Source organism: Lathyrus oleraceus, chromosome 6 (genome assembly GCF_024323335.1).
Source record: "Lathyrus oleraceus cultivar Zhongwan6 chromosome 6, CAAS_Psat_ZW6_1.0, whole genome shotgun sequence".
In the NCBI taxonomy this organism is placed as follows: domain Eukaryota; kingdom Viridiplantae; phylum Streptophyta; class Magnoliopsida; order Fabales; family Fabaceae; genus Lathyrus; species Lathyrus oleraceus.
Window position 1 is genome coordinate 62,107,073 of NC_066584.1, and position 14,236 is coordinate 62,121,308.

The following is a 14,236-nucleotide window of genomic DNA, read 5'->3' on the forward strand; positions in this document are numbered from 1 at the left end:
TTGTGTTGTTTGTAGTATGAACCCAAGAGGGTGTGATGTAGTGAAAAGGGACATCCAACGTCTGATGGATGAAGGCATGATTCAAATTGTTCAATCTCGTCATGTAGATGACGACGTCAATGTCATAGTGCCCGTTTTCAAATAACAAGAGCGTTTGGTAATTCAATATGATAGCAGCAACAATAATAATGTTAGTCAAAGATCAGTATCGCCGTTGGTAATACGGTTAGCGGGCCCAGTCCCGTATTCATCTGATAAGGCTATGCCGTACCAATACAATGCTACAATGATAAAGAATGGTCAAGAGGTCCCGTAACCTACGACTAGTTCAGTAGTGAGCATTTTCGATGTAACGAAGGTGACCCGCAGTGGTCGAGTGTTTGGGCCGATGGTCCCAGAAAGTAAAGAGGAAACGATTGTTGGTAAGAAGGCGAATGTGCCTAATGTAAATCCGGTTGGTTGTTCAAAGGATAAGTCTGGTGAATCCAGCAACTTGAAAGCCAATGATGATGATGAGGTACTCCGATTAATAAAGAGGAGCGAATTTAATGTGGTTGAGCAGCTGCTCAAGACTCCCTCAAAGATCTCCGTGTTGTCTCTACTTTTGAATTCCGAAGTGCACAGAGAAGAACTACAAAAAGTTCTTGAACAAGCATACGTAGAGCATGATGTTATTGTGGATCAAATCGATCACATCGTGGCTAACATCACTTCATGCAATAATTTGAGCTTTTGCGATGAAAAACTCCCTGAGGAGGGAAGAAATCGTAACCTGACTTTGCATATTTCAATGAAATGCAAGGAAGATGCTTTGTCAAATGTGCTTGTTGACACCGGTTCGTCACTGAATGTGCTTCCGAAGTCAACTTTGTCAAAGCTATCCTACCAAGGAGCGCCCATGAGGTACAGTGGTGTAATCGTCAAAGCTTTTGATGGTTCACGCAAGACAGTAATTGGTGAAGTGGACCTTCCAATTAAGATAGGTCTGAGTGATTTTCACATTACTTTTCAAGTAATGGATATCCACCCAGCCTACAACTGTTTATTGGGAAGGCCATGGATTCATGAGGTAGGGGCTGTTACCTCCACTCTGCATCAGAAATTGAAATTTGTCAAGAATGGCAAGCTGGTGATTGTTGGAGGGGAGAAGGCGTTGTTGGTTAGCCATCTGTCATCTTTCTCGTATGTTGAAGCTGAGGATGAGGTTGGAACTCTGTTCCAAGCCTTATCTATTGCTGCTGAGAAGAGAATTGGGGCACCTATGTCCTCGTTGAAAGATGCTCAGAAGATGTTGAAGAAGGAACTGTTGATCAGTGGGGGCGTATGGTAGAGGTCTCTGACAACAAAGGCAGAACTGGCTTGGGGTTCTAGAAAGGTTCATCAATTGAAAGATCTGAAGATATGCAACTTAGCTTCCGTAGTGGAGGGTTCATTCATGGCAATGAACAACACTTAGCTGTTGTGCTAGAGGATAACGAAGAGGAAGACTGCACTAACTTTGTAACGCATGGAAAGACATGCAACAATTGGACTGCCGTTGATATTCCTGTTATTTTGCATCAATCTAAGTAATTTCTTTTATATTTTAAAAATCCTTCTCATATGCCTAAAGGAGAAGTGAACATTGTTTAGGCATTTTAAATTGATCATCAATAAAATTAATTTTATTCATCCACATCTTTGATGTTTATTTTTACTTTTTGCTTTATTCTGGAAATGGTAATCACAAAAAGCATAAATAAACAATATAATTGTCCATCTTCATAATATTTGGTCACAAATTCACTTATCTAAAATCAAAATATCAAATCATTATGCAGGTTGGTTCCTAACCCCATTAAATACAATGATCCTCCTCCTTCTCCAAATTTTGAATTCCCTGTGTTTCAGGCCAAGGAGGAAAGTGATGAAGAAGTGAGTTATGAATTGAATCGTCTTCTTGAGTAAGATGAAAAGATTATTCAGCCGTTTGAAGAGCAGATTGAGCTAGTCAACTTGGGTTCTGAAGATGATGTAAAGGAAGTCAAGATTGGGTCTCGACTGTGTCCAGATGCTAAGAAGGGGTTGATTGATCCTCTTCGAGAACATTCAGATGTGTTTGCTTGGTCATATCAAGACATGTCTGGGTTGGATTCTAAGATTGTGGAGCATAGATTGCAGTTGAAGCCAGAATGCCCGCCAGTCAAGCAGAAGTTGAGAAGAACCCATCCTGATATGGCTGTGAAGATCAAAGAGGAAGTGCAGAAGCAGATTGATGACAGTTTCCTTATGACAACTGAGTATCCGTAATGGGTGGCCAATATTGTGCCTGTGTCGAAGAAAGATGGAAAAGTCCGCATGTGTGTCGATTATAGAGATTTGAATAAAGCCAGTTCGAAAGATGATTTCCCTCTGCCACACACTGATATGTTGGTAGACAATACTGCTAAATTCAAAGTCTTTTCGTTTATGGATGGATTTTCCGGATATAATCAGATCAAGATGGCACCCGAAGATATGGAAAAGACCACATTCATTACACCCTGGGGAACATTCTGTTATAGAGTGATGCCTTTCGGTTTAAAGAATGCTGGTGCGACTTATCAGAGAGCAATGACTACTCTTTTTCATGATATGATGTATAAAGAGATTGAAGTTTATGTCGATGACATGATTGCTAAATCAATTAATGAAGAGGAACATGTTGAACATTTGTTGAAGCTATTCCAACGTTTGAGGAAGTATAAACTCCTCTTGAATCCCAATAAGTGTACTTTTGGTGTTCGTTCTGGTAAGTTGTTGGGCTGCATTGTTAGCGAGAAGGGTATTGAAGTTGATCCTGCCAAGGTCAAAGCAATACAAGAGATGCCTGCGCCCAAAATTGAGAAGCAAGTCAGAGGTTTTCTCGGCCGCTTGAATTATATATTCCAGATTCATTTCCCACATGACTGCCACATGTGCGCCTATATTCAAGCTTCTTTGGAAAGATCAGTCTTGTGATTTGACCGAAGTCTGCCAGAAAGCTTTTGAAAGTATCAAGGAATATTTGCTTGAACCTCCGATTTTGTCTTCACCTGTTGAAGGAAGACCCTTGATCATGTATTTGACTGTGCTAGAAGATATTATGGGTTGTGTTCTTGGTCAACAAGATGAGACTGGAAAGAAAGAATTTGCAATTTACTACCTCAGTAAGAAGTTCACCGACTGTGAGACTCGGTATTCTATGCTTGAGAAAACTTGTTACGCATTGGCTTGGGTTGCTAAGCGTCTGCGTTAATACATGTTGAATCATACCACTTGGTTGATATCCGAAATGGATCCAATCAAGTATATATTTGAGAAGCCTGCTTTAACTGGGAGGATTGCCCGTTGGCAGATGTTGTTATCAGAATATGATATCGAATACCGATCTCAGAAAGTGATCAAAGGTAGTATCTTGGCTGACCATTTGGCTCACCAACCAATTGAAGATTACCAGTCAATGTAGTATGATTTTCCTGATGAAGAGATTTTGTACTTAAAAATGAAAGATTATGATGAACCATTGCTTGAAGAAGGGCCAGAACCTGGTCCCCGTTGGGGCAAGGTGTTTGATGGAGCTGTTAATCAATATGGAAATGGCATTAGGGCAGTGCTTATTACTCCTCAAGGCACGCATCTACCATTTATAGCTAGATTGACTTTCAAGTGCACAAATAACATGGCAGAATATGAAGCTTGCATTATGGGGCTTAAAGAGGCCATGAATCTCAGAATCAAGTATTTGGATGTCTTCGGTGATTCCGCTTTGGTTGTGAATCAGATCAAAGGAAAATGGGAGACAAATCAACCCAGTTTAGTACCATATAGAGATTATGCGAGGAGGATTTCAACTTTCTTTACAAAGGTTGAGTTTCATCATGTCCCTCGAGATGAAAACCGGATGGCAGATGCTCTTGCAAGGTTGGCGTCAATGATTATGGTGAAGTATTGGAATGAAGTTCCCAATTTGTCTGTGATGCGTCTTGATAGGCCAGCTCATATGTTTGTTGTTGAAGAGATCAAAGACGAGAAGCCGTGGTATTACGACATCAAATGTTTCCTCCAAAGTCAGATTTACCCGCCTGGGGCATCTTTGAAAGATAAGAAGACTTTGAGAAGATTATCCGGTAATTTATACTTGAATGGTGATATACTGTACAAGAGAAACTTCGACATGGTTTTGCTCAGATGCGTGGATAGACACGAAGCAGACTTGTTGATGATCGAAGTGCACGAAGGTTCCTTTGGAAATCATTCCAATGGACATGCAATGGAAAAGAAGATGTTGTGAGCAGGTTACTATTGGCTGACAATGGAATCTGACTGTTGCAAATTTGTGAAGAAATGCCACAAGTGTCAAATTTATGCTGATAAGATTCATGTTCCTCCGACACTATTGAATGTTATCTCTTCCCCATGGCCCTTCTCTAGGTGGTGAGTTGGTATGATTGGGATGATTGAGCCCAAAGCTTCGAGTGGACATCGTTTCATTTTGGTGGCAATTGACTACTTCACAAAATGGGTTGAAGCGGCATCGTATGCAAATGTAACCAAGCAAGTTGTTGTAAGGTTTATCAAGAATCAGATTATATGTCGTTATGGTGTGCCAAGTAAGATCATTACTGATAATGGATCGAACTTGAATAACAATATGGTGGAAGCTCTTTGCAAAGACTTCAAGATTGCACATCATAATTCTTCTCCCTACAGACCCAAGATGAATGGGGCTGTTGAAGCTACGAATAAGAACATCAAGAAGATTATCCAGAAGATGGTTGTCATGTACAAGGACTGGCATGAGACGCTCCCATTTGCTTTGCATGGGTATCGTACATTCGTCCGCACTTCAACAAGGGCAACCCCTTTCTCTCTTGTGTATGGTATGGAAGCAGTGCTCCCCGTAGAGGTTGAGATTCCTTCATTGCGTGTGCTCATGGAAGCCAAGTTGACTGAGGCTGAATGGTGTCAGACCAGGTTTGATCAGTTGAATTTGATTGAAGAGAAGAGATTAACTGCCATATGTCATGGTCAGTTATATCAGCAAATGATGAAGAAAGCTTTTGATAAGAAGGTCAGACCTCGTGTATTCAGATAAGGAGACCTTGTGCTCAAGAAGATTTTGACGTTCAAGCCAGATTCCAAAGGAAAATGGACTCCTAATTATGAAGGCCCATATGTTGTTAAGAGAGCCTTTTCAGGTGGTGCTTTGATTCTTACAACTATGGATGGTGAAGAGTTCACTCGTCCTGTGAACACAGATGCAGTCAAGAAATACTTCGCCTAAAAAAGAAAAGAACAACTCGCTAAGTTGAAAACCCGAAAGGGCGGCTTAGGCCAAAATGAGCGTCTCGGTGGATTGGAAACCTGAAAGGACGATCCAGGAAAAAATTAGAGACATAAAACAAAAAGAATTTCCCGATAAGTTGAGTACCCAACCTTGGGGAAACTTATGCAAAAATTAGGGATTATGGCAAGTAACTGCATTCTACTGATCTTCAGTGTTTTAAAGGTTTGTTTGAGCATAAGGGTTGACATCGATTTATCACCCCAGCAGTGGTCAAGAGCACAGTGGATATCAAGAGTTGGTAGAAGGATTAAGGATCATTTGTATTCAATGTAACCCTTTTCCATGTAAGTTACCATTTTCAACTTTGTAAAATCTATGAAGTCTTGTCATTTACAGACTACCATTCTATTAAATAAAGTTGAGCTTTTGTCCAAATTGTTTCTACTCTTATTTACTTCAGCCAATAGTTTTAAATTTTATTATGATCAATTTGAAAGTAAATTTTTTTAAATCAAAATCAAGTTTTTAAATATATAAAAGCAAGAATTTTTCAAAGCAATTAAAAGGGATATCAACAACATTTCAATGGATAACAAGTCCTTAAGTGCGAAACATCAAAGGTTCCCCAAGCAGCTAACCCTTCGGGTATCCCTAGACATTAGTGTTGATTCAGTTCCTCGGTGGAGTGTTTGATCCTCAGCGAAATTTCTTTGTCCCCAGCTGATTTGGTTGATTCAGATACCATGCGGCGTGTTGTTTTCCCCAACAAAGTTTCTGCCTTCCCCATCGAAGTTTGTGTTTCCTCAGCAGGGTTGATCTTCAGAGATGGTTGATCTTCCCCAGTGGATCACTTTAGTTTCCCCACCAATCACTATTCAACTTGCTCCTAGTCAGAGTTTCCTCCTAGTTTCTGAGCAACTTTTGTTATGATTATTTCTTTGTAGAGTTGTCTCCCATTTTTATGGTGTTGACCTAAAATTCCCCACAGATTGGTTGTTCTATCCTCAGCAGATCTCCTCCTTCCCCAGTTAGTTTGAACCTTTGGGACGTTGATCTCTCTGTTCTCCAACTTTTGTCTCCATATTTTGTGGATTGACCGAGGATTTTACCGGTGCTTCAAATTCTTTGCGACACCTTTGTATCCTTCGTGATCATCTTGTCAGCATAACCATCATATATACATATACATTCATATAATTTCATAATTTTCATATCTCATATTTGATTTGTTTTAGATTCTTATTCTCTGTTATGGAGGTATTTTATCCCCATACCAAATCTGGTGTCTGTCCTCCTTCAATTGTAGAGCGTCATCCCCTTAAGCAGAAAGACTTTAACCTTTCCCTATTTCCCCACTGAGTTTATTTCCTCGTGGATGGTTGTTATTTCATTTTCCTCTCCAGTAGATTTTCTGGATGGAATTACTCTATTGAGTTATGTCCTCATTGGGTTGAGTCTTGATTGATTGTTTCTCTCTAGCTCTTACCTAGATAGATGCATTGGTCCCCTAAGAGTCTATTACCCAGTAACTAGTAATATTCTTCTTAGTTTGCAGTTTGTTACTTCTTGCCCAATACCCGACAAAAGTACTCCTCAGTAGAGTCCCCAGGAAGTATATCCTTGATATGTTCATCCTAACCGGTGACGGGTATCTTTCTTTCCCCTGCCTGAGTCTATCCTTGATATGTTCACTTTAACCAGTGACGGATATTCTCAGCTTTTTGGTATTCTACCTAGTAAAAAGGTAGTTGTAATCCCTATTTTGTTCCTCAGAGAGTTAATCCTTGATATGTTCATCTTAACCGATGACGGGTTTTCTTCTCTTTGTGGTTTTCTACTCAGTAACCGGTAGTTGTAAATCCCACTTTATCCCCTTTTCAAAGTCTATCCTTGATATGTTCATCTTAACCGGTGACGGATTTTCTCTTTGATTGGTTTTCTACCTAGTAACCGGTAGTTATAAATCCTACTTTGTCTCCTCGCAGAGTCTATCCTTGATATGTTCATCCTAACCGGTGACGGATTTTCTCTCCGACGATTTTCTATCCACCTTTCGATAGATGCAATTCCTACCCTTTTTGTTCAGTTGGTATATCCTTGATATGTTCATCTTAACTGATGACGGATATCCTCCTTGACAATCCCAGGCAAGTCTATCCTTGATATGTTCATCTTAACCGGTGACGGATTTTCTTCCCTGATGAGTTTATCCTTGATATGTTCATCCTAACCGATAACGGATACTCTCACCCTTGGTCTTCTGCCCAGTAAATGGTAGTTGTAAATCCTATTTTCTGCAGTTTTTCCCAGCAAGGCTATTCTTACCCAGTAACCGGTAATGAATACTCCCTCCTGGTAGTCCTCAACGAGTCATCCTTGATATGTTCATCTTAACCGATGACGAATGTTCTCTTTGTCAGATCTTTTTTATCTCCTTACCCAGTAACAGGTAGTAGATAATAGATTTCTGCTCCTTCCGTGTTAAAGTTTATTTCTTCCCCAGTTGAGTTGAGTGCGCATTTCCTTAGTGAAATCGCTTTTCCTGCATGATTCAAGTACTTCAGTTTTATCCTGACTTACTCGTATCCCCTGCAGATGTTATTTCCCCGGCTGAGTCTTTCCATTTTATATGGATTTCCTCGAGTCCCCCAGTAGTTTTAAGTCGTAGCCTGGCCTATGCATAACTCCTTTTCCCCCAGAGTCTCGGTCTACCCAGTGGGTTTTCCTTACGGAATGCATTGTGCTCCTGCGGATTTTCGGTCTCCCTGATTTCTTTTTCTTTTGTGGCAATATTTCCCCACAGAGCATTAACTTCTACATTCATAACATATGCATCATGAGGTCTCTTAGGGACCAAAATTTGTTTCTCTATGTTGTTATTTAAGCCCATTCTACTAAGTCGAGCCAAAGATTTTAACCTTCACCTCCTCAATTAGAATGTCCTTAAATAGGGGCAGCTGTAATACCCCAATTTTGACCCTAAGATCCCTCATGCAATTCCATCATAAGCATTAGCATTGGGATCATATCTTGGCATCCTCCGCACCCCTCTTTCATTGGGTTTGTTTTGCGAGAGATCACCAAGAACTTTGTGATTATATCATACTTGTATTTTATCATTTCACTAACCAAAATACCAAAAATATGTCTTTGTATTTGTCTAACTCTTTTGTAGGAAGGGCATGATTCCATTGCTTCATCAAGTTCACATCTAGGGTTTGAGACCCTCAAGAACAAAGAGCACAACCAAGAATTGATTCAAGAATGGTTATGAACATCATATATGAGTCCCAGTGTTCTCTACATATTATATTGATCAAGTTTTATTCAAGAGTTTGAGGGTGATTTGCCTTGGAAACCCTAGTTTGATTGGGTATCTTGAGTAAATTCTCCAACAAGCTATTTCACCAATTGATCAAATTTCTCAAGAGAAACTTCAAATTTCATCATCTTAAGCATATATTATCTACCATGAGCCAAGAAAGTCAAGATAATTGGAAGTTAGCAAGTTGGTTGATGGTGGTTGGCCAGATGAATTCATCTGATCAAAACTGGATCTCCTATAATTTTCACCATATGAAAATGATTCCAAGAGAAAACTTACTCTAAATTACATTCCAAACAACTTTCATGTTATACCTAGAGCTAGTTTTGCTTGGAAAATCATTTTCTATGGTGAAACATTATAGGTCATTTTGTCTAAACCCTAATTTGAAATTCAACTTCCCAAGGCCATAACATGCTCAATTTTTATGAGATGAAAGATTTCCAAGTTGCAAAATAAAATATAATGTGTCTACTTCGACTTTGATGTTTTGAGTGGGAGCTAATTCAACTTTTTTGAGCATGTGATATGAGGTTACATTATAGGTCACTTTTGACCTATACCATTGATCAAGTGATTTTTCCAAACTTCAAAAATGCATAACTCTATCATTTTAAATCCAAATGACATGAAATTGGTGACCATTTTTAAGGTCTTTGAGAGATACACAACTGTTATGAAGACACTTTTCTCATTTGAAGCTCATATAAAACGTTAAGCAAGGTGGAATATTGAGACATATGGCTTGACACTTAGAAAAAAATTGATATGTCAAAAATTTCCAAACTTCCACCTCAAATTTCTCCAAATTCCAAGCTCCAAGTGAAAAAGTGTTGAACATGAAAGTTGTTCCTCTTGATCTCACCTTTCCAACGAGCTCAAATTAGATCATTTTGGACAAGGAATGCATAGGCTGCACATTGCATGAACATGGTGACATCACTTGGCAAGGATAAAACTTCAAATTCAAATGCACACTGCCTTGCAATCCAAGCTCAATTCAGACTATCTAACATTTATTTGTAGACTTATTGCAATGATCTCATGGGCCTGTACAAGCCCATGCACCCATGTATCACCATTTTGCCAAATTTGGAAAGTGATTTCAAATGTGCAAATATCAATGATTTCAGCTATAAATAGAGCTCCAATTACTCAGAATTTCAGACACATTCACGCCAGCTTTGATCCCCCATCTCAAACCCTCACCTTGCAAAGGATAAACATGAGAAATTATTTTGAATTTGTGGTTGAATTTCCACTATTTTGAAATTCAAATCTCCAGGAATCCATAGCCTTGTAAGCATTCAATCCTTCTTCTACAAGCAAGTGGAGTGAGACCAAGCACAAGCAAGATCAAGATCAGTTGAATCCAGACCACCATTGAAGGTATTTTCCAGAAATTTTGAACTCTTCGATTCTCTCAAATTCTTGCTCAATTCTATTGATTCTTTGGTTGTCTGAAGTCCTACCAATGTAGGCAAGAAGGTTGAGTTGCTTTGAGGCCAAATCGAAGCAACTCAGTTCATGTACCTCAAATTTCAAATCCATGTATCTCTCAATATACTTGGAGTTAGGATGAACTGAGGTCAGGTTCGTGCTCTACGCCATTTTTTCTTTCAGATCATGTCCTCCTTTTTCATTTTTTTAATGGTGACGAGTGAACCAGTCTGGCCAGGGTCGCCGGAGAAGACGACCGACCTTTGGACGCTGGTGATGTGCTGGCTTGGTTCTGAGCCTTTGGATTGATTTGAATTATTTTAATCTGGAGCGTGTATTTGAATTACCAATGTTGCCACGCGCTGACTAGTGAACAACATGGATAACGCGTTCCTGGCCACTTGATCTGCCACCTCAATTAATGAGGGAGATCAAGTGGTCCACGTTTTTTCTGATATTTTAATTTTCATTTTATTTGCTTTATTTTCAATAATTCATATTAAATTCAATATTGATCCAAAAAATATGGGACCTTCACCAAAAAATGTCAAACATTTTTCTCTTTCATATTCTAAATTAAAATTATTTTTTGGGTCATTATTAATATTTTTCATGAATTAATTAATTTTGCATTTGTTTTTAATTGTTTAAAAATATTTTTAAATGTCCAAAACTTATGAAAAAAATTCTCCAAGGTCTTTTGACCTTGTTTGACCTATGATAAATCTCATGGTCATTTCTTTGGTGTTTTGATGAGATTTTAGAAATTGGACAAACCATATTTAATTTAAATGCACTATTTTAGTACTTTTAATTTGAATAAATGCCAAATAAATTTGTTGACCAATTGTGATGACTTATTTATGTTTAACTCTTTTTGTTGGGCCTTGGTCAAGGTTGATTTGACTTTGTCAAATTAATATCATTGGATTTAGGGGATTCATGGAATGTACATTCCATCTCCCAAAATGAATGGATGATATTAATTTGGTAAAAGTCCTTCTTTGACCAATTTGTGATTTCATTCATTCCCCTCCCACTTCATCTTATTCCCTTTCTTCATTCATTCATTTCATTTGGCCTATGACATCTCAAAGTCCTAATGCTAGTTAATTGAAAAATTGACATGAGTGTGGATGAGATTAGGCCACACCTTTTGCATATTATTTTGTGTGTGGTATGTTTCATGAGCATAGTCCATTATACTATATCTCTAACATGCATTAACACCAAAATTCTATTGCTCGACCTCAAATAGTGGTGACTTCTACATAAGTCCAATTACGATTGCTTAACATAGTGCTAAATTTGTGACATAAAAGGCATAAGGATTATAGTTAGTGAGATTGTAAGTCTCCCCTCTTTCATGGTATTGTGTGGAAACTTGGCCTTCTTTCCTTCCTTTGGAAGATGTTTTGGCTCAAGGATTCATGCTTGTGATAAGTGGGTTGAGTGTTCTCCAAAGAATGTCTTGAAATGAAAAGCAAAAACAAAATAATACTAACTCCTAACCTACTAACTACTAACTTTTAATTTCAAGCCTTTACTTTAATGCAATTTACTTTTAGCACTCTATTTAATTTGCCATTGTTCATATCATTCTAATTGTTTATGTTAATGCAATTTTCACTTTTTCCATTTGGACCATATTGTGTGATATATTTTGTTTGTGTACTTTGCTTGTTTGTTTGGTCTTTGACAATTAATGTACATAATAGTAACAAAAACCCTAAAAAACTTTTGAGTGGACTGTTGACTTGATATTGGACAATGGATTTAGAATCTAGGAAACCTTCCTAAACTAAAGGACTTGGCCAATGCCCACTTGTTGAGAACCAAGTGCTTGCAATTTGAAATTCATTTGATACATCTTTGAAGACATCTCTAAGTTCATATGCAACATGATCATTGTGAAGCTGTTAGTTTGAACCCGTGACTTATGGAATTCATCTGTTGCATAGGTTATTTTGGAGAAGATCATGGAATGGATAAGCTTGGATGTGGCTATATTTATTTGATTCCTTGCTCTTCAAGATAATATAATTGTGCATTTGTGTGTTGATTGATTCTAAAAGTCCATGGGAATTCTGGGTTTCTATTGACATTCTTGTCTATTGGATTGTTACCCATTTGGTCATATCTTTTCAACTCTGAACTTTTAATTTTGTACATAGGATAGTCTCTTCATCTTATCCCCATTTCTTTAATTTCAAAATCTCTCCCTCCATTTTTCAAAATCTTCTTTGTGTGAACTACTTTTGTTCTAAACTTTGACCACTTTTGCAAAAAAGATAGAAACTTTGGCTTTATGCCATTGCATTTTCAAACTTCTTTTCTTGAATCAAACTTGTAAACAAATTTAACTATACTTGACTTAAACTTTCAAAAAGCCAAAAAAAGAACTAACTCATTCAAACCATTTTAGGCCTTTGTGCCTTTCAAACTTAATTTTTTTTAAAGTAATGCACCCACTTTGAAATTTGTATCACGAACTACGAGGTTTTGATCCCTCATTGTTATGTTGGTACGTAGGCACAAGACCGAAGGTCTTGTCAAACACAAAAATATAATTAATGAATTCTTTTCTCATCCCCCCATTCTATTTGTTTGTAAACATCACTTTATACCAAGTACATATGCACACAAAAAGGGCTCCCTAGGAGTACCTAGGACACTTTGGGTGCTAACATCTTCCCTCTGTGTAGCCAACCCCCTTACCTGTGATCTCTGACTTTTTATTAGTTTTGATTTGAAAACTTCTTATTTTTTTGGGTTTTGTTCGTACTTTTTCCCTTTTCCCTTGGAAACAATAAAAGCGCGGTGGCCACTCTTGTTATTTGATCTCTAGCTTGTCAGTAGCTTGATGATCATGAATTTCTCCCTACACCATGCAATCCCATACAACAACTTCACACATGCATAACTTCATTCATAATCCATGAAATTAAATGAAATGAAAAGCAAAAATGCATATCTTAAAGAGTAGACCACAACCATGTCAAGAAAGTCTCAAAAGGATGGATTAATCATGGAGAAAGTTAGCACGAAATTCATGCAAAATACACTATTTTCAAAAAGTTCCAGCAACTCAAACATTCAACATCTAAACAATTCAGCAGAACTATCATGTTAAACCGACTATATACAATATATACAAGTTATTCTTGGCATGTTTAGATCCATAATGAAGAAGATGAAGAGAGGATAAGATTACCTAGTGGAGAAGGTCCAATGCCTCTTGTGTTTGTTTGAACTTCAGAAACTCCACCAACAATGCTTTGTGGTCTTCAAATGAGTGGAAGGGAGAAGGAGAAATGAAGAGAGAAGAGCTTCAAATGAAGAAAAATGCTTGCAAGCTTCAAATGTGCAGATCCAATTTCTCTCTCCTCAATGGCGTGTCTGTGAAATCAGGTCATGAGGGTCTTATATAGGGTGTGTGTAATGAGGTGCGGTCTTGGGCAAGGTGGAAAAAACTCTGTTGAGGGGCATGATTGGAAGTTGAGTGCAAAATGAGAGTGAGGTCATAATTTGCGTTTTATGATGTTTTGATGGCATGCTTGGTGCGTTTTGGCCATGAGAAATAGGGTGGAAAACATCAGTGTAGGATGGCACGTGAGGGGGAACATAATCAACATGCTGCACACTTGAATCATTCCTCTCTTTTTGCCAAATGCATGGGAACCAAGTCATGCATGGAAATTGCTTGTTTGGGCCATTTAGGGAAACAAAAAGGGAGGTACGTGTGGTCGGGATGAAGCTTGTTTGGCCATTTAGAACAAAATATGCACAATTTGGTTAATGCATATCTTCATGTTTAGGTTTATGCATGGCCATGCAGCCAACTTGTCACGATTACAACTTGATGTATGCTCAACCAAAACTCACAAACTTGGTACCAATGGAAAGAGGGAAGATCAAGGAATACTTTTCATGTTGAAAGAAAATTGAAATTAAGCCTCTAAAACTCTTTAAAATTTACATGAACTTGCTTGAAAAATTATGACTTGAAACACTTAGAAAATTTTCTAAGTGTTGAGCTCTTAATGACTTTGAAACACCAATCTTCCAATGATCATAACTTGAACCATGATGCTCGAAATGCTACAAACTTGGTATCTCCTTAAAGCTTGGAGAAAGGGGAACAACTTTCATGTTGAGGCCCATTTTATTGGAAACCTAGGTCA